Source organism: Panthera tigris, chromosome B1 (assembly GCF_018350195.1).
Source record: "Panthera tigris isolate Pti1 chromosome B1, P.tigris_Pti1_mat1.1, whole genome shotgun sequence".
Lineage (NCBI taxonomy): Eukaryota > Metazoa > Chordata > Mammalia > Carnivora > Felidae > Panthera > Panthera tigris.
In genome coordinates this window covers 75,878,845-75,898,886 of record NC_056663.1, presented here as the reverse complement: position 1 = coordinate 75,898,886, position 20,042 = coordinate 75,878,845, and the positions used below count along the sequence as shown (strand labels likewise).

General features: G+C 37.5%; 1 protein-coding gene and 1 non-coding gene across 3 annotated transcripts in view; both read right to left on the bottom strand.

Moving 5' to 3' along the window:
• The window catches only part of SH3D19 (SH3 domain containing 19), a 186,871-nt gene that overhangs the window by 61,405 nt on the left and 105,424 nt on the right, over window positions 1-20,042 (bottom strand). The window lies entirely within an intron of this gene.
• On the bottom strand, window positions 16,760-16,866 carry LOC122238167. Its single transcript, XR_006217129.1, has one exon. It is a non-coding gene; the product is annotated as a U6 spliceosomal RNA (small nuclear RNA).

Below are 20,042 nucleotides of genomic sequence, written 5' to 3'. Positions count from 1 at the left end.
CCATCTTCTCCAAAGGCTCTCAACATTTGGATTCATTTCCATTTCCTAGCAGAAAGGTTTAATCAGACTGGTGTGATTTTTGCAGGTTGGAAGAGGTATTCTGGCTCATTCATTCTCACACAACCAATGCTTATTACATATGTAGTATGTAATATTTTACACACACACACACACACACACACACACAGCACTAGGAATGCCTTGAAAGCATAGACTCCTCTCAGTGAGAAAGACAAATATTGCAACTGCCTTTCTATTAACACTATGCAAGGGTAGGCACAACGTGCTATGGATGCAAAGAAGGCATATATCACTCGATCTTGGAGTCTAAGGAAAAGCTTCAAAAATGTCACATGTGTATTGACTGAGACAGAAGAATGTGTGGGAAGAAAGGGTCTGTATAGGGAGCATCAGGCAGTATGTACAAAAGACTATGTATGAGGGGACAGTTGAGCACAGCATACAAGGAAGTCATGGTAAGACATAAGAAAGGACTGGAACTCAAATGCCATGCCAAAGTGAGAAGATGCTAGAGAGGGAAGTATTAGTGCCAGGCATCACCAGCCAGATTAAACACTAAAAATCTATGGGGAAAGGATAGGACGGCAACGTATCTCAAAAGCAAGTAAGAATTTATCTGGGATATCTCCTTAGAACAAGCATTGTTAACTGTAGCTGGTCTGCATGTTCAAACCATGGTATTTGCCTGTCTTTAATAAAAGCATTTATGAATAAACCCTGGACTGTCAATATTCGGTTTGAAAACTGTGGGCAGATCCACATTTTTAGGAACTACATATATTGGTGATAGGCTTGGTACACTAATATTTGATGAGATACATAATGAGTGGAGGTCGGAAAGAAAAGATAAGAGAGAGAGGTGAGCAAGTGGAAGTTTTTGGAAGTGCTGTAAAGGTAAGAGAGAAGTCCGGGGTGTCTTATTTATGCAGGCAATTATTCATCTATGGAGCTCTCACTACGTACCTGGCATTATACCACAAATTGGGGCACCAATATGAATATACAACCTCTGCCCTCAAGAGGTATGCAGTCACATTGACAAGATCTATAAATAAAAGTTAAAAAAAAAAAAGAATGTGAAAAAATGTTTCACAAGGTATTACGAGACCTTGGGATAGGGGTGTCTAAATTTAGTTCTAGGAGAGTTGAAGAAAACACAGAGCTGATGCTTGAAGAGAGCTAATGCAAGTTCTTGTCATTGGCACTACTGGCATTTGTTAAAGACGAGGGCTTGTCCTATTTATTATAGGATGATTAGCAGCATCCCCAGCCACTACCTACTAGATACCAAAAGGATACTTCTTCCCACCCACTGCCAGCTGTGACAACCCAAAATATCTCCAGACATTGCCACCTATCCTCTGGGAAGGCAGGAGTGAGGGGGGAACTGCCCTCACTTAAGAACCACTAAGTTAGTGACAACAAAACAGAGTGATAGGATTTATATGGATGGGAAAGAAGATGACTTTGTCATTACTGGTTGCCAAGTTGGTGGTAGCAGTAGTGGGATAAAATTGGGGGCTACATATAAAAGAATGAAACAAAGGCAATGAGAAGGAAAGAAGAAAAAAGTAAAAGAAATTTCTAGCACCAATAACAGTTTGAGAAAAGTGGTACTATGGCTCTACTAGGTGGAAAAACAAAACGAGTCTTTCTACGAAAGAACATACGAAGCCAGTCATTCTATGAAAAAAAAAAAAACCTTTTAAAGTCAGCTGTTTATAAATCAAGGATTACCTGCACTTAAAAAAATGATACTTATTTTAGGACTCCAATAAACAAGTCTTTGACTTACTGCATTTCAAAAAAACAAAACAAGACAAAACACCCAAAATCAAAAAACCTTACATATACTTTTATAAACAAAAAAAGCCTTGGATCAACCTTGATTTGCTTCTCAAAACAGAAAGCAATAATGTTATATAATAACAAATACAGTAAAACCTTAGTTTGTGAGCATAATTTGTTCTGGAAACATGCTTGCAATCCAAAGCACTTGTATATCAAAGTGAATTTCAAGAACCACTGGCTCACTTGTGATCATGTGACATTCAGTGTCACATACTACTTGTATTGCAAGACATCACTCATTTATCAACTTAAAATTGATTAGAAATGTTTGCTCGTCTTGCAGATCACTCGCAGAACAAGTTACTTGCAATCCGAGGTTTTACCTTACTTGTGTTTTCATCTTGGGTATCTGTCAAACTTTTAATAGCCTATACTACCTGCTAGAATAAGGTATTATTATGTAATGGGAGATGAAAGTATGAATTAGTAAATGATATTGTGCTACACAGACAAATATAAGGCTATAATGCCATTTTAATAATGTCTAAATTAAGATCATCATCATAATATGTAGAGCCATATCTGACAAACTGTAGGAAATGAAAAAGAATAAATGTATTACTTAAAACTAATGAAAACAAATTACCTATTCTTTCTAAAATTCTGATGAACCTCCATAGTTCGAAATTTGGGTATATACTAAGGGGGTGAATCCCTTCTGAAGAAGCAGAGAATAAAGATTAGTGAGAAAAAAATAATTCAAATCCAACCAGAATGGCTTTTGCTAAAGCTAAAAATTGTAACAAAACTACAAAATATTTCTATTAATATTCTGAAAGCTTTAGGGAAAAAGTTGTAAGAGTTCTGATTTCACTTTCTTATCACCATTGACAGCTCAATTATAATAATTAAGATCTGTAATACAACATCAAGTTACACTGGGTATTTTTCTACTTAATACTTTTCAAAGACAAGCAAAACAAATGTGCTACCTTTATCTACACAGTTTCAGGACAAAGAAAGCCCATACATATTTAAATGAGTTTTCATTAACACATTCTACCCATTATACATTTGTAAAATGAGTTCTATTAACAGTCATATCTGTGAGTATAGAGAATATGGAGGATGACCTGTAGAGAAAAAGCAAATAGGATATATGATGTACCTACTGGGGCATCATGATTGTAGTAGGAAGAATACAGAATCTGAAACCAGCCAGAGACCTGCTTTCCTATTTCTAATTTATTTATTTGCTGGAATTGTTTCCTCTGTAATGTAAGAATACTAATGTCAATCTTTTTACTTGTTACTAATATTGAATGAAAAAAACTACATAAAATATACAGTACAGCACTTAGCACATATAAAAGTCTCAATGGGGCATCTGGGTGGTTCGGTTGGTTGGGCGTCCGACTTCAGCTCAGGTCATGATCTTGCAGTCTGTGAGTTCAGGACCTGCATCAGGCTCTATGCTGAGAGCTCAGAGCCTGGAGCCTGCTTTGGATTCTGTCTCCCTCTCTCTCTGCCCCTCCCAGCTCGCACTTTGTCTCTCTTTCTCTCAAAAATAAAAAATAAAAATAAAAAACATTATATATAAAGTCTCAAAATGTTAGTTACATTTCCTACCCTATTTTCCAATACACAAATGTGTATAGTTCATAATTATATAAGGCTGAAATTTTTGGAACTATCCTGCCAACACCAGTTGAGTTGCCCTATACTTATCATAATTGTACCTTATAAACTCAAATAATTGACCATTTGCATTTCAGTTGCAATTAATATTCACTACTTACAACCTTTCTGAGTTTCACAATGCATACTTCTCATATACCTAATCTCCTACCAAGACTAAGCAATAACAAAGTCAAGAGAATAAAACAAACGGACAAGCTTTTGTGAGCACTGTATTATCCCTACTGAGAACACAGATTTCTCTTCCTTTCCATCACCCTTCCCATGATGCTTTTCACAAAATGGATGTAGTGATCAGTAGCTCTGAAGAATTTCATATTTCTTTAGCCCTATTAAAAAAAAAATCCCATGGGGGCACCTGGGTGGGTCAGTCGGTTAAGCGGCCGACTTAGGCTCAGGTCATGATCTCACGGTCCGTGAGTTCGAGCCCCGCGTCAGGCTCTGTTCTGACAGCTCAGAGCCTGGAGCCTGTTTCAGATTCTGTGTCTCCCTCTCTCTGACCCTCGCCTGTTCATGCTCTGTCTCTCTCTGTCTCAAAAATAAATAAACATTAAAAAAAATAAAAAAATTAAAAAAAAAAATAAAAATCCCATGAAAAATTTCACAGATCCTGGAAAAAGCCTTCAACTCTACTATTAATAACAACAGTACATTTAAAATTAGAACATGTTGCCCTGTCCTTCCCAATTCTTTAAGTTGTTTTCTCTGTTGTTGATTTCCCCCCCCCCCAGTACATGCATGTCTTGACTTCCTATTTAGACTGCAAACTTCTCAAAGAAAGAGACTGGTTTTTACTCATTTTTATACATATTTTATACATATTTTATACAACTCAGTGGAATTACAGTAAGTGCTCACTACTACAGTGAACTCAATCCTACCCCTAGAGAGAAACAAATATAATTTAAATAGTAGAGGTGAATCCACCTACAATTTACTTAATAAGCAAATCCCCCACCAAATAATTTTGCTGCTGGTTTAGTTCTGTTGATCTCTATTCCCAGTTATATCTTGTTGATGTTCACCTTGCTAAGACTGTCTGGGTCTAATATTTAAAAATAGCTATTTTGGGGGGCACATGGGTGGCTAAGTCAGTTAAGCATCCAACTTTGGCTCAAGTCATGATCTCACAGTTCATGAGTTGGAGCCCCATATCAGCTCTCTGTTGTCAGCACAGAGCCCTCTTCAGATCCTCTCTCCCTCTTTCTCTGCCCCTCCCCTGTTCTCATTCTCTCTCAAAAATAAATATTGGGGTACCTGGATGGCTCAGTCAGCTGAGTGTCTGACTTCAGCTCAGGTCATGATCTCATGGTTCGTGGGTTCAAGTCCCACATTGGGCTCTCTGCTGACAGCTCAGAGCCTGGAGCCTGCTTCTGATTCTGTGTCTCCCTCTCTCTCTGCCCCTCCCCTGTTCATGCTCTGTCTCTCGGCAATAAATAAATGTTAAAAAATAAATAAATAAACAAACAGGTATTTTCCATGCCAAATGTCACCTTGATGAGCATCTGGTGCTCAACAAAGGGTAGTACTCTTCTAATAGTAGACAGAAAACTGGCCAGATTTACCTTATTAAGGAATGGTACATTAGACTCCAACATGGCACCTAATTTGGCAATAAGTATCAATTAATGCAGTTTCAGGGGTAATTCTGCCTATTCACAGTTTTTCATTGTACTCTATCTTTAGAACTGTCTCTATTAGTTAAGCCCCTGCTAATTCCCAAATAATAAGCAGCACAAACTCTTCACTGGTGTGCTAAATTTAAAACTATGTATAATATACAATAACATATAGTGATGTTAATCAGACAGGATATATCTAAGTGGGTTATTGTATATGATGTAGAACAAGTACAACTTATTTTGAGAAGAGATATAGGATACAATGTCTACTCAACACCCAAGAAAGGTGGTAATTACTGTAATGTCATAACAAAATCTTTAACCTTGTCAAATGTGAATGCAGATAAGTTGAAAACTAATGGTCTAAAGTATAACTGTGTTCAATAAACACCTACTGAATGAACCAAGGAATTAATAACCAAAATATATTTTTTCTAGGGTTATATCTTTCCTCCACAGTCTACCTAAAATGATCTGTAGAAAGAGTTTAACAGAAAACCTAGAATGACAAAAATGGCTAAAATCTAATTCTCTCTTTTCTGGATATATAGCAATATAGGAAGATTAAATTTTATGATGAAAAGTTATTTGTTAGTAAAAGGCAAAAATACGATAGTACTGTTCCAAAGGGGTGCCCATTACATGCCAGGAAAAAGTGAGGGGAATAAGAAAATATTAGACAAGTGTAAGGCAGTTTCAGTTTGAAACATCCACAACATCCAGAGACTGATCATGTTTTGTTTTATTAGTTGGTTATTTCTGTATTTTTGACCAAAACACAAACATTCACTTAACTGTTAAGAGTTAATCTTAATTTTCAATCAAGAAATTTAATGGTTATGCTATTCCAAGTATTATGCTAAGTACCAAAGAAACTAAGATACCAAAGAAACAAGATCAACTAGGACAACCCTGTCTATAAGATGCTCATAGTTTATGGACTTCAAGCTGTATTACAAAGCTGTAATCATCAAGACAGTATGGTACTGGCACAAGAACAGGCACTCAGATCAATGGAACAGAACAGAGAACCCAGAAGTGGACCCACAAACGTATGGCCAACTAATCTTTGACAAAGCAGGAAAGAATATCCAATCCAATGGAATAAAGATAGTCTCTTCAGCAAGTGATGCTGGGAAAAGTGGACAGCAACATGCAGAAAAATGAACCTGGACCACTTTCTTACACCATACACAAAAATAAACTCAAAATGGATGAAACACCTAAATGTAAGGCAGGAAGCCATCAAAATCCTCAAGGAGAAAGCAGGCAAAAACCTCTTTGAGCTTGGCCGCAGCAACTTCTTACTCAACACGTCTCCAGAGGCAAGGGAAACAAAAGCAAAAATGAACTATTGGGACCTCACCAAAATAAAAAGCTTCTGCACAGCGAAGGAAACCATAAGCAAAACTAAAAGGCAACCGACAGAATGGGAGAAGATATTTGCAAACGACATATCAGATAAAGGGTTAGTATCCAAAATCTATAAAGAACTTATCAAACTCAACACCCAAAAAACAAATAATCAGTGAAGAAATGGGCAAAAGACATGAATAGACACTTCTCCAGAGAAGACATCCAGATGGCCAACTGACACATGAAAAAATGCTCAACATCACTCACCATCAGGGAAATACAAATCAAAACCACAATAAGATACCACCTCACACCTGTCGGAATGGCTAACATTAACAACTCAGGCAACAACAGATGTTGACGAGGATGTGGAGAAAGAGGATCTCCTACTGCTGGTAGGAACGCAAGCTGGTGCAGCCACTCTGGAAAACAGTATGGAGATTCCTCAAAAAATTAAAAATAGAACTACCCTACGACCCAGCAATTGCACTACTAGGTATTTATCCACGAGATACAGGTGTGCTGTTTCGAAGGGGCACATGCACCCCAATGTTTATAGCAGCACTATCAACAATAGCCAAAGCATGCAAAGAGCCCAAATGTCCATTGATGAATGAATGGATAAAGAAGATGTGGTGTGTATAAAGAAGATGTGGTGTGTGTGTGTGTGTGTGTGTGTATATATATATATATATATATATATATATATATATATACACACAATACAGTATCACTTAGCGATCAAAAAGAATGAAATCTTACCATTCGCAACTACGTGGATGGAACTAGAGGGTATTATTCTAAGCGAAATTAGTCAGTCAGAGAAACACAAATATTATATGACCTCACTCATATGAGGACTTTAAGAGACAAAACAGATGAACATAAGGGAAGGAAAGCAAAAATAATAAAAAACAGGGAGGGGGACAAAACATAAGAGACTCTTAAATATGGAGAACAAACAGAGGGTTACTGAGGGGTTGTGGGAGGGGGGATGGGCTAAATGGGTAAGGGGCATTAAGGAATCTACTCCTGAAATCATTGTTGTACTATATGCTAACTAACTTGGATGTAAATTTTAAAAATAAATTAAATAATAAAAAAAAGATGCTCATAGTTTAGTCAGAAGCCTATCGACAAGAGAAGAGCTTACACTTGTGTGTGTTTCTGTTTTTCTTAAAATTAGGACAGTCATATACTTTTTTACCTTGTATTAGAAGTAATCTGGTGTATTGTTTCCTCTATTAGACTATAAACTTCTTCTAAGGCAATGCATGTATTGGAATGATGTTAAACCTTAAATTAAAAAAATAATTATGACAAATTTTTAAAATTATAGCAATTTTTAAAGTCTTGACATGTTCGGATTCCATGCCATAAAATATTTTAGGTGATATGTAAAGAACAAATCTTTTAAAAACAAATGACTCATCCAATTAGACCCTATTTAACAATGACTTTTAAAGAATGTAAAGAGAAAGTCGTTAAAAAAAAAAAAAAGAATAGAAAACCCACACCCTCTTTAAAACCTGTCATCCTGGTTTCCAAAACTACATGCATTAGAGCTTCTACCTAAAAAGGTTGACACATCCCTTTGGACACTTCCTGAGACATTCAAGGAAAACCTGGCATAAACTTCTGTGACAGACATGAAACTGGCATGGAACACTACCTGGCAAGAGAAATTAGAACATGGGAGGTTTGATAGAAACCCAAGGAGTCACTTGATCATACTACAGAGGGAAAAATTCAAAGCAGATATTTCCTACATCACAGTTCATGTATGGAGTCCTATCACCTATATGAATAAGAAACAAACATCAAATAAAAAACCCTCCATCCAAAGATGAAAGAATACTCAAGGACAAAAGAGGGGGAAAAGTTTCTCATAACATACTAGTTTATCACCTACCTGGAAAAATCTGCTTTATGGTGTTTGTTTTTTACTAAATATATACTAAAATATATACTAAATATATACAAGTATTCCAATACAAAATATTCCAATATGAAAAGAAATATTCTCAACAAAACATATAGTCTATTTTTGTCTTCCCTTGGTTTTATTATTACAAAAGGACAGAAAATAGTGGGATGTACAAAGTGGCAATGATATCACCTCCCACATTTGCTGCTGTAAACTCAGAGGCATACCTGGTAACACTCTCAATGTCAGAGTTATGGAGAAGAGCTCTTAATTCTAACATTTCTGGTTATAATTTTTAGTTCTCTATTTGATTTGTTTATACATTAAGGAAGTAAAAAGAGTACCTTTTTAAAAAAAATTTTGTTTTATGTTTATTTATTTTTGAGAGCAAGAGAGGCAGAGCATGAGCAGGGGAGGGGCAGAGATAGAGGGAGACACAGAATCCGAAGCAGGCTCCAGGCTCTGAGCTGTCAGCACAGAGCCCGATGCGGAGCTCGAACTTACGAATTGTGAATTCATGACTTGAGCTGGTCGGGACACTTAACTGACTGAGCCACCCAGGTGCCCCTAGAGCACTTTAAAAGTAGCCTCAGATTTATTATATATATAATTTTAATTTTAGGTTTTATAAAGGATACAGGACAGAATAGGAAGGATGGAAAGAGGAAAAGTAGAATTAGATTCCATATACAACCTGATTAATCTATCACTGTAGGGGTGCCTGGGTGGCTCAGTCGGTTAAACGTCCGACTTCAACTCAGGTCAGGATCTCGTGCTCTGTGAGTTCGAGCCCCGCGTCGGGATCTGCGCTGATGGCTCAGAGCCTGGAGCCTGCTTCTGATTCTGTGTCTCCTTCTCTTTCTGCCCCTCCCCCGTTCACGCTCTGTCTCTCTCTGCCTCAAAAATAAATAAACGTTAAAAAAAAATTTTAAAAAATCTATCACTGTAAAAGTGGGGGCATTAGGGGCGCCTGGGTGGCTCAGTTGGGCGCCCGACTTCAGTTCAGGTCATGATCTTGCAGTCTGTGCGTTCGAGCCCCGCATCGGACTCTGTGCTGACAGTTCAGAGCCTGGAGCCTGTTTCAGATTCTGTGTCTCCCTCTCTCTCTGACCCTCCCCCGTTCATGGTCTGTTTCCCTCTGTCTCAAAAATAAATAAACGTAAACAAAAAAATTTTTTGGGGGGGGATTATTTACTGGAGGTCCTATTAATACAAACCAGTATTTTTGGCTTTTGTTTTGACATCACTCCTAACTCATTTTCAATTATTCAGTATTGAAACCTGAAGACCTAACTGCATAGCACATGTGTCTGGTATTTCTGGATGATGTAGCAATCAAAATCAACACCAAGGTGCCTGGGTGGCTCAGTCGGTTAAGCGTCTGACTTCGGCTCAGGTCACGATCTCGTGGTCCGTGAGTTCGAGCTCCGCGTCCGGCTCTGTGCGGACAGCTCAGAGCCTGGAGCCTATTTCAGATTCTGTGTCTCCCTCTCTCTCTGACCCTCCCCCGTTCATGCTCTGTCTCTCTCTGTCTCAAAAATAAATAAACGTTAAAAAAAAAAAAATTAAAAAAAAAAAATCAGCACCAAAACTCCAAAGTTCCAGAAGTAGCTGATTATTTGGAGATGGGCTAGCAACAAAATATGTTACAGAGGGGTGTGTGCATGCATATGAATATTTGGGAAGATGTCTTAACCTGAGCATTGCAATGAGACCATATTCATCTTAATTAACCAGTATAATATTCTCTTGTAAAAAATAAAACCTTACTATTAATAAAAACATGAAAAATCAGTGGGTTTACTAGGAGGCAGCAGGGAAATAAAGGTGAGAAACATGATTTTGTGTTTCTTCATTCTTTATGGGATTGAAACAGCACTGCCTCAGGGGCTGGTAGTGTGCTGTCTTTCATTACAAAAACAAATACACATTTTGAGCATCTGAAACTGATCAAAATATTAATTAAGTGATGCTTCCAAAAAGAAAGAAATTAGGTCAGGGACTCCTTAGTGGTCCAGTTGATTAAGCGTCCAACTCTTGATTTCGGCTCAGGTCATGATCTCACAGTTATTGGGATCGAGTCCCTCGTCTGGCTCTGTGCTGACAGTGTAGAGCATGCTTAGCATTTCAATCTCCCCTTCTCTCTGTCCCTCCCGGATGCACGCATGGACTCACTCATTCTCTCTCTCTCTCTCTCAAAATAAATAAATAAACATTAAAAAAAATAAACTGAAAGAAAGGTCAGTTTGAAATTCTGCTTTAAAATCTAAAAAAGGTATTACTTTTAAAATGTTAGCTCCAGGGGCGCCTGGGTGGCTCAGTTGGTTAAGCGGCCGACTTCGGCTCAGGTCATGATCTCACGGTCCGTGAGTTCGAGCCCCGCGTCGGGCTCTGTGCTGACAGCTCAGAGCCTGGAGCCTGTTTCAGATTCTGTGTCTCCCTCTCTCTCTCTCTGACCCTCCACCGTTCATGCTCTGTCTCTCTCTGTCTCAAAAATAAATAAACGTTAAAAAAAAATTAAAAAAATTAAATAAATAAAATAAAATGTTAGCTCCATTTTTTATTTGAAATACTGAGGCAGATAGTTTTAAAAAGCTAGGTTTAAATATTATTAATAAACATAATTATTTATGTTTTCACAGGACACTACAAGATTTTTCTACACTAATAATTTTTTTAAAATATCTTTTAAAGGAGGCTGCCATAGTCACTCATTTCTTACCTTCGTAATTTCTCGATCAAGAGGATTACATTGGCTAAGCCCTTCCTTTTGCCCTTTGTAAAATGCATTACTTTTTTTTTGAGAGAGAGAGAGAACCAGCAGGTAAGGAGCAGAGAAAGGGGGATAGAGGATTCAAAGTGGGCTCTGCGCTGACAGCAGAGAGCCTGAGGCGGGGCTCAAACCCACAAACCATGAGATCATGACCTGAGCTAAAGTCAGATAGATGCCGAAGTGACTGAGCCACCCAGGCACCTCATGCATTACATTTCTATCTTTTTCACCAAATCTTAGTAATATCTAAAGCAGAATAGACTTAATCAATGGTGGAGGAAATAACAATGAAGCAAAAAGCACACAAAACAGCAAAACCTAATCAATGTAATTCCATGTATTAAAGGCCTTAAAAGGGCCTTTATTTTACTAATAAAAACAAATAATTTTTGAAGTTTTTATTTAAATTCCAGTTAGTTAATATACAGTGTTATGTTAGTTTGAGGCGTAGAATACAGTGATTCACACTTCCATACAACACCAGTTACTCATCAGAACAAGTGCAGTCCTTAATCTCTATCACCTATTTCACCCATTCTCCACCCACTTCCCTTCTGGTAGCCATCAGTTTGTTCTCTATAGTTAAGAGGCTGTTCCTTAATTTGCCTCTCTTTGTTTTTTTTCCTCTTTGATAGTTTGTTTTGTTTCTTAAATTCTACATATGAATGAAATCATATGCTATTTGCCTCTCTATGACTGACTTATTGCACTTAGTGGAATACTCTTTAGCTCTATCCATTTAATTGCAAATGGAAAGATTTCATTTTTTAATGGCCGAGTAATATTCCATTCCATATATATACACCACATCTTCTTTTTGTTTTCTCAGATCTAGGGTTAGTATTAGGGCTAGGGCTAGAGTTAAGATTAGGGTTAGGATAAGACAAGGGTGAGGGTATGTGCTTTGTATTTTGCAGTTCAGAGAAGACTCCAGAGAGTTAGGGTTAGGGTTAGGGGTGAGCGGTTAGGGCTACGGGCAGGGTTAGGGTTAGGGTTTGTGCTTGGTATCCTGCAGTTCAGGGACCCTTCAGACTTTGGGTAAGAATAGACATGGCAGTGATCTATGAAGCCGAAGAAGGCAGGAGATTTGGGGCTCTAAAAACTCTTAAAATTTTTTTTTAATGTTTGTTTATTTTTGAAAGGGAGAGACAGAGGCGTGAACAGGGGAGGGGTAGAGACAGAGGGAGACACAGAATCTGAAACCGGCTCCAGGCTGTGAGCTGTCAGCCCAGAGCCTGACTCAGGGCTCAAAAAACTCTATTTCTTTTTTATTTATTTCTTTTTTTTTTTTCAAAAAACTCTTTAAATAAGGGCGCCTAGGTTGCTCAGTCGGTTGAATGTCCGACTTTGGCTCAGGTCATGATCTTGTGGTTCGTGAGTTCCAGCCCTGTGTCAGGTTCTGTGCTGACAACTCAGAGCCTGGAGCCTGCTTCAGATTCTGTGTCTCCCTTTCTTTCTTCCCCTTCACCACTTGCCTGGTGTCTCTCTCAAAAATAAACAAACATTAAAAAAAAAATTTTTTAACCCCTTAAATAGAAACAAATTTTTAAAAATTCATTTAACTGAGCCCTCAAAAACAGTTATTAAAGAATTTCTGTTAAAGCCAAAAGCTGTGACCAATAATGTAAAACAGAACACAGAAGCAGAGGAGTTCATTCTAACAACACATGGATTTGTTCTCCTCTGGGAATTGGAACAGAAACTTCAACAGTGGGTAGGCATGAAAGCCTTTACTGCAAATATTCAACAATTTCTCCATTATATAAGGAGTGCAAACAGTGTGCACATCAGTTAGTATCTATTTTTTGCAAAGCCACTGAAATCCTTTACCACTGGATAGCAATAATAGATTTATTAGCTAAAGGACTTTATTAAAGTCATTTAAAATTATGACTCTCAATAGTTTATAAAATCACCCAACAGGTACAGTGATAGACAGGTGTAGACTAGGGCAGAGAAAAGCAGAGTTTGGATTCATATGTATTTGAGGATACTTTCACTTAAGGGTATGACTTCATTAAGACTGTAGGCGCTGAGTCCACATGCCCTCAAACAAGTAGTTCTTTATTTATAGGATGCAAAAAAGATTCACAGACAGTAAAATCTACCTCCTATAAGCATCAGAAGGAGGCAGAAGGGAGGGAAGCAAGAACATACAGAAGAGGATGTAGGTCAGAACCGCAGGTATAGGGTCCAAATGAAAAAGGGATGGAGTACTATTGTGGATGAGTAAAACAAGGTCTCTAAACACTCTCCAGGTAAAGACTCTGCCTGAGTAATAATGAAGCCCATACTGGCACCACACTTTGAAATAAACGACCTGCTAAACAGGAGATTTATGCTGCCCCTCTCCCCATTCATTCTCTCCTCTTCGTTCACACTGGAGAGGCATTTTATTCAACTGTTCTCCCCAATTCCCTCTTACGACTATGAAATGACTTTGCAGTCTGTGGCAAAGCCACAGAGCATGACCAACTGATACTAGAATTTACTTCCATAAAGTAGATAAATGGGTCCCCAAACCAAATATTTAGTATGAACCCATTATTTTAAAAAAAGATTTAAAAATGCCTTATTTTTAAAATCTTACTTAAAAGACCATATATATGTGCATATATACACAAATACATACATATATATGCACACACATATATACACATACAAGTATATACTATATATATCAATACATATATTTTTATATTTATATAAGAAAAATGAGAACATATCTACCCAGTGGTGTGCTGGAGCCAGCTCAAACAAATTTTCAGAAATTCTGCAGGCCAGTTGTTAGACATAGCCATTATTAAAAATTACAGGGGCACCTCGGTGGCTCAGTTGGTTGGGTGTCTGACTTTTGATTTCAGCTCAGGTCATCTCATGGTTTGTGAGATCAAGCCCCACGTTGGGCACTGACAGCATGGAGCCTGCTTGGGATTCTTTCTCCCTCTCTCCCTGGCCCTTTCCCACTTGCATGTGTGCTGTGTCTCTCTCTTTCTCCCTAAAAATAAATAAATAAACTTTAAAAAATTGTATAAACTGGGGCACCAGGCTGGCTCGGTTGGCAAAGCAGACGACTCAGTTGTGAGTTCAAGCCCCATGATGGCTGTAGAGATTACTTTAAAAAAAATTACTAAACTAAAAAAAAATTACTAAAGATTACTTAAAAAAAAAACCCTTAGAAATATTATATAAACTTATGATTAATAAATCACATAAAAACAAAGGTAATAAATACTTAAAGCTTATTTCCTAGTTATTTTACCACATGTTACTATTATTTATGCTTGAGATTATTTATGCCTATTATGTCTGTATGGTGAAAACACTATATAGAGATGTGATTCCCCAGAGTCCTAGAGCAAATAGTAACTGGCACATAACTTCAAAACAAAAGGAAAGCTATATATTTCACAAATCTCTAGTGCTCCTGCATAAAATAAAAAAACAAGGAGTTAATAACCAAATTAAGTGAACATAAACATTTAGAATTTAAAAATCATTCATGTAACTATTATTTTCTTTGTGTATCCTGTGTTCCAGGGGTTCTCCTAGGTGCTGGGGAACAAGAGTAAAAAAGATGAGTCCCTGCATTCTGAGAGCTTCCAGTTAAGTGGAGAAGACAGGAAAGTAAACAGGCAATTTGTTTTTAAGTGTAAAATTTTAATACAAATTAGGAAATGTGGAAAGATACCCAAGGATATCTGGAATCTTTAAAACATATTATCACAGATCTAGAACTAATCACGAACATCAATGCAAATGAAATACAACTGACAGAGAGTAAAATATAATCAAATTTAAACAAATAATAAAATAGATTCTCCGTGGCAAGACTGCACAGATATGAATAGTAACATTTACCTGCTTGCAGCACCCAAAGCCAGAGTCACTCCTCAAACGCCTAGCTAGTCCGGTGTTGGCATTTTTAGAACTGGCTTGGCATGATGTTCCAGTCCTAAATCAAACTTCTGGTGGCACTCAAGATCATCCTGCTTACACCTATGACTAATGGTTGTCCCCTTAAGAATGTCAATAAGATATGCAAGTTGTTTCTGGGCAATGGCCCTTCCTGTTATAAGAATTCCCAATAATGGAAATCAACCGAAATGAATGTGTATATGGATAGGTGGATGGGCAGGTAGGCAGGTGGACAGACAGGCAGATGGATATACTTTTTTCGTAACAGCCTTCTTTCAAAAGAGAAGATACATAATTTAGTAACTTGTACTCTCTGTACTCCCACCTATCTATCTAGGTAGCAAATATTCATCTTATTTTGTTAATGGAGTGTGAGAGAGATGAACACCCTTCTAAACAATTGAAGCTGGTGTAATAAAGGTACACATTTTGCTTCCAAACAAATACCCTGTTAAAAGTGGGGCTACAATTTTCCTAGGAGAGATATACAGCTCTTTCAGGCTGAGTTGAATCCAGTCAGATGATAGTTGGGATTTTTTGTGGAATTTGGAAAGAAGAAGAAAGAGAAGATGGAGACAAGAGTAGAGGAAATGTAGCTTTTGGTGGTAGGGTTAGAATCTAAGACATGATTCCAATCTCTACTCCAAATTCATTCTCATTCCCACAAGCCACAACCCTGACACCAAGGGTCTAAGAAAGACTGGGTGGAATTCCCATGAAAGGACAGTCAACAACAGCAGCAACTGTTCCCCCATCATCACCACCAGCAATGTGGAACAAGTCAGCTGATGTGGAACAATCCTGGCCCAAGTGGGGTAACAGGTCTACCAGATGATTTCAGCAGCCTGAGAAGACAAGTGTGTGAAGATAACCAACACACAAATACAAATCAGTAAAGTTTTCTCTAGCTCACAAGTAGCCTCAAAAAGGAATACATTTCAAAAAAAAAAAAAAAAGGAATACATTTCAGAGTTCATCAGATTTGTAGATGTTTCTAGTTCTCCTCTCAAATCAGGAAATATTGATTCATCATCTGTTCTGTATCAAACCTGGAGACACGAAGATGAACAACCACTTCCAGGTGGGGACCAGGACTTAGAAACATATCACTATAAACTATAATACTAGATGATCTGTGCCCCGGCAAGAATTATGCTAAAGTAATTAGGAAGGAATCTTCAGTTTGTTCATTTTATCTCTGTGATATCAAAATGTTTCAAATAGTAACTTTGGTCCCAATTTAAAAGTTTAACAGAAAGATTGTACTATACTCCCTTTTAATTCTAACATTTCATAAGAGTTTGTTTTCAAGTTGAGACTTTCTATAGGAACAATGACCTTTCTCTTACTGAAGTAATTCAGGCTTGATTATTTTATCTTATACTATCTGATGAAGCAAAACGAAAGCTGGTCGCTTTGCAAATATTGAATTGCTGCAACTTATTTTGTCATGGTAATTTTGTTTTTTGCAAGAGGGTCTTTTTTAAATTGTAAAATCTTGTAATAGTTTTAGATTTACGGAAATGTTGAGTTTCCTTATACCCCTATTGTTCACATCTTAAATCAACATGTTACGTTTGTCACAATTATGTATGTGTTTTTATTTATTTATTTTTTGATGATTAGATCATCCCTTTATTTATTTATTTTTTTTAAAATATGGAATGCTTCACGAATTTGCGTGTCGTCCTTGTGCAGGGGCCATGCTAATCTTCTCTGTATTGTTCCAATTTTAGTATATGTGCTGCCGAAGCGAGCACTATGTATGTATTTTTAAACATTCTGGTCTTGTAAACTCTACTTTTCCATGTTTTATTTGTAACAGATTATAGAAGGTACTAGAAAAGATCCCCCACAGGAATTGGTGGAACATTGAACTATAAACACTGAGTGACAGCATTATTCCAGAACAATAAAAACACTGTCAAAACCCAAATATTTCTTCTCAAGGTGAAGTCATGTCCAAACTGAGGTAAGGTCAAGCAGGCCTATTCATGGAGCTGACCACTTTGACTATCTCCATATAAAGACAGAATATTTGGGGTGGTGTTTTACAAAAAAACAGAATTTACTAGTAAAAGGAAGAAAAATTCAGGAGACATGAAGACTGCTATCCTTAATTGAGTTTAAAGTAAATCAGGATGGGGTGAAATTTCTGTAGATTTATTTTACACAGTTCCAATTCCTTTGATTTAGCATAAACTACTTCAGTGCCTAGCAAAGTGCTTATCACACACAACTATTTGTTGAATATAAGTGAATCCCACTTTCAAGTATGTCATTGTACAGAAACCCCAATACATCTGTTTAGCATCAAATTTGCATTCATCAGTATTTCATGGAGATGTTATTTAAGTCACAATTCTTCCAACATCAGACCTAACAGAAATCCAAGTTGTGGTTTCCCCTCAGGCTTAAGCAGAACAAATCTATGGGAGATCTGAAGGCTATATTCTCAGCAATTACTATTTAAAAATCATAAAGGGTAGTATTTTATTTAAATACTGAGATCAAGGGGCACCGGGGTGGCTCAATAGGTTGAGCATCCAACTCTTGATTTAGGGCCAGGTCATGAACTAAGGGTTGAGGGATCAAGTCCTGCATCGGGCTCCACACTGAGCATGGATCCTGCTTAAGATTCTCTCTCTCTCTCTCTCTCTCTCTCTCTCTCTCTCTCTCTCTCTCTCTCTCTGTCTCTCTGTCTCTCAATAAAATAAAATAAAATAAGGGGCGCCTGGGTGGCTCAGTTGGTTGAGCATCTGATTTCAGGTCAGGTCATGGTCTCATGGTTTGTGGGTTCAAGCCCCTTGTCAGTCTCTGTGCTGACAGCTAGAGCCTAGATCCTGCTTCAGATTCTGTGTCTCCCTCTTTTTTTGCCTCTCCCCTGCTTGTGCTCTGTCTCTCTCAAAAACAAACAAACAAACATTAAAAAAAAATTTTTTAATGAATAGCATAAAACAAAACAAAACACTGAGATCAAGTCTCTTTATGTGAGTAGAGGGCCAAAGAGAAGAGGGAAGAGGTGACCTACCCTTGTATAGAAAGCATCTGTTACATTGAGGCTACAAGTAAATTTGTGAAGAATGAAGGGCTCAGGACCAAGGATCCATTTGATAGGGGTCAGACACAGTGAGTGAACTGTGTGAAGAGTTTGGAGGTCTGAGGCATGTTCGGTCTCAGCCCTGCCACTACTCACTTGTGAGCATAATCACATCACTTGATGCCAGTTTCCACATCTATATTATTGGGTTGAATGATCTCTATTTTACTCACTACCCTAAAATTTCTTAAATATCAAACAAAAAACTCCAAGATCCCAATTCAAATTCTACTTAATAAGAATCAATCACTTAATCCAACTGTAGTAAGATGAGCTGGACTTGATAACAGATCCACTCTGATAGTAACAACAGCCAACCTGAATGAGCGCTGTTGTAATACCTCACATCTTTCAACTCACTTGATCCACATATCCAAGGCTAAAAGAAGGTACTATTAGATCACAAATTTACTGATGGAAAAAAGGTTGATGTAATTTAAATGACCAAGGTCTCACAACTTGTGAGTGATGAAGCCAAGATTTGATTTGAATTCGGACAGTCTGGCTCCAGAGCCTGAGTTCTTAGCTACTATGCTTCACTGTCTCACAAAAAGGTCACCTACAGGCACATGTTGAAATACAACACACAAAAACACTTACGTAAGAATTGTGAATTAGTTACCAAGGACCCTTGAAAACCTGCTTTTTTTCATTGAATATCCCATGGCTGGAAGATTAAATCAGAAGCAATAGTAGGGGAAGGGGGAAGGTGTCTTGAATTCAAAAGTATTAGAAAATGATTTAAGACTTTCATCACTCCTGGGATTTATTAATATATAATATATCAAGGAGTATATGCAAATAAATTCACGGGCCTGGATGTATTTTGTGTTGTTTTAGGAGATCCCATAGTAAAGAATTTTTTTGTTTTTGTTCTTCATTTTGCGGGTGGAACAAGACAAAAACAATAGAGGCTTCTATTCACTAAGGCACAGATCTGGTGTCACTGTTCATAAGACTAGCAATACATTTCCCTCTTCACATAATATATTATATGGGATTTGGTTTATACATAAATACTCTAAAGTTCTACTCTGCTCTGTTTTTTAAATATATTCATGGTACCCTAACCTATGTGGAAATAAATCCTAGAATCAAGGCTATAGTCCCAAAGCCAATGTATGTTAACTATGTAGTTTTCATTTCTTTCTTTTTTTTTTTTTTAAAGTTTATTTATTTTAAGAGAGTGCAAGTGAGGAAGGGGCAGAGAGAGAGAGGGAGAAAGAGAGAGAGAATCCCAAGTGGGCTCCACACTGACCATGTGATGCAGGGCTCAAGCTTACAAACCGTGAGATCATGACCTAAGCTGAAATCAAGAGTCAGATACTTAACCAACTGAGCCCCCTAGGCCCCCCTGTAATTTTACCTTCTAAGTTACAATATTGTTAAGATTTTTTTCTAAATTTTTAAAAGTTTATGTATTTAATTTCAAAGACAAAGCAAGCAGGGTAGGGGCAGAGAAAGAGATGGGAGAGAGAGAATCCCAAGCTGGCTTCACGCTGTCAGCACAGAGCCCAATGCGGGGCTTGAATTCACGAACCATGAGATCATGACCTGAGCCAAAACCGAGAATCAGATGCTTAACCAATTGAGCCACCCTCATTTTTTTACTAATGGTATTATGTTATCTTGTGAGGTTAAAAGCAACTGAACTCCTTTAAACTCAAATAAGAGGTTTTAATTATGAGGACATAAGGTTACCTTGGGAATTCCCACAAATAGGAAGTAGAGCTGGACTTCACACAACACTGGAAACAAGGCAGCTTCTTGCACAAGCTCTCATTTTTCCTTTACTTTCTCTCAAGACCACACCACCTCTGCTTCACTCTTCAAATC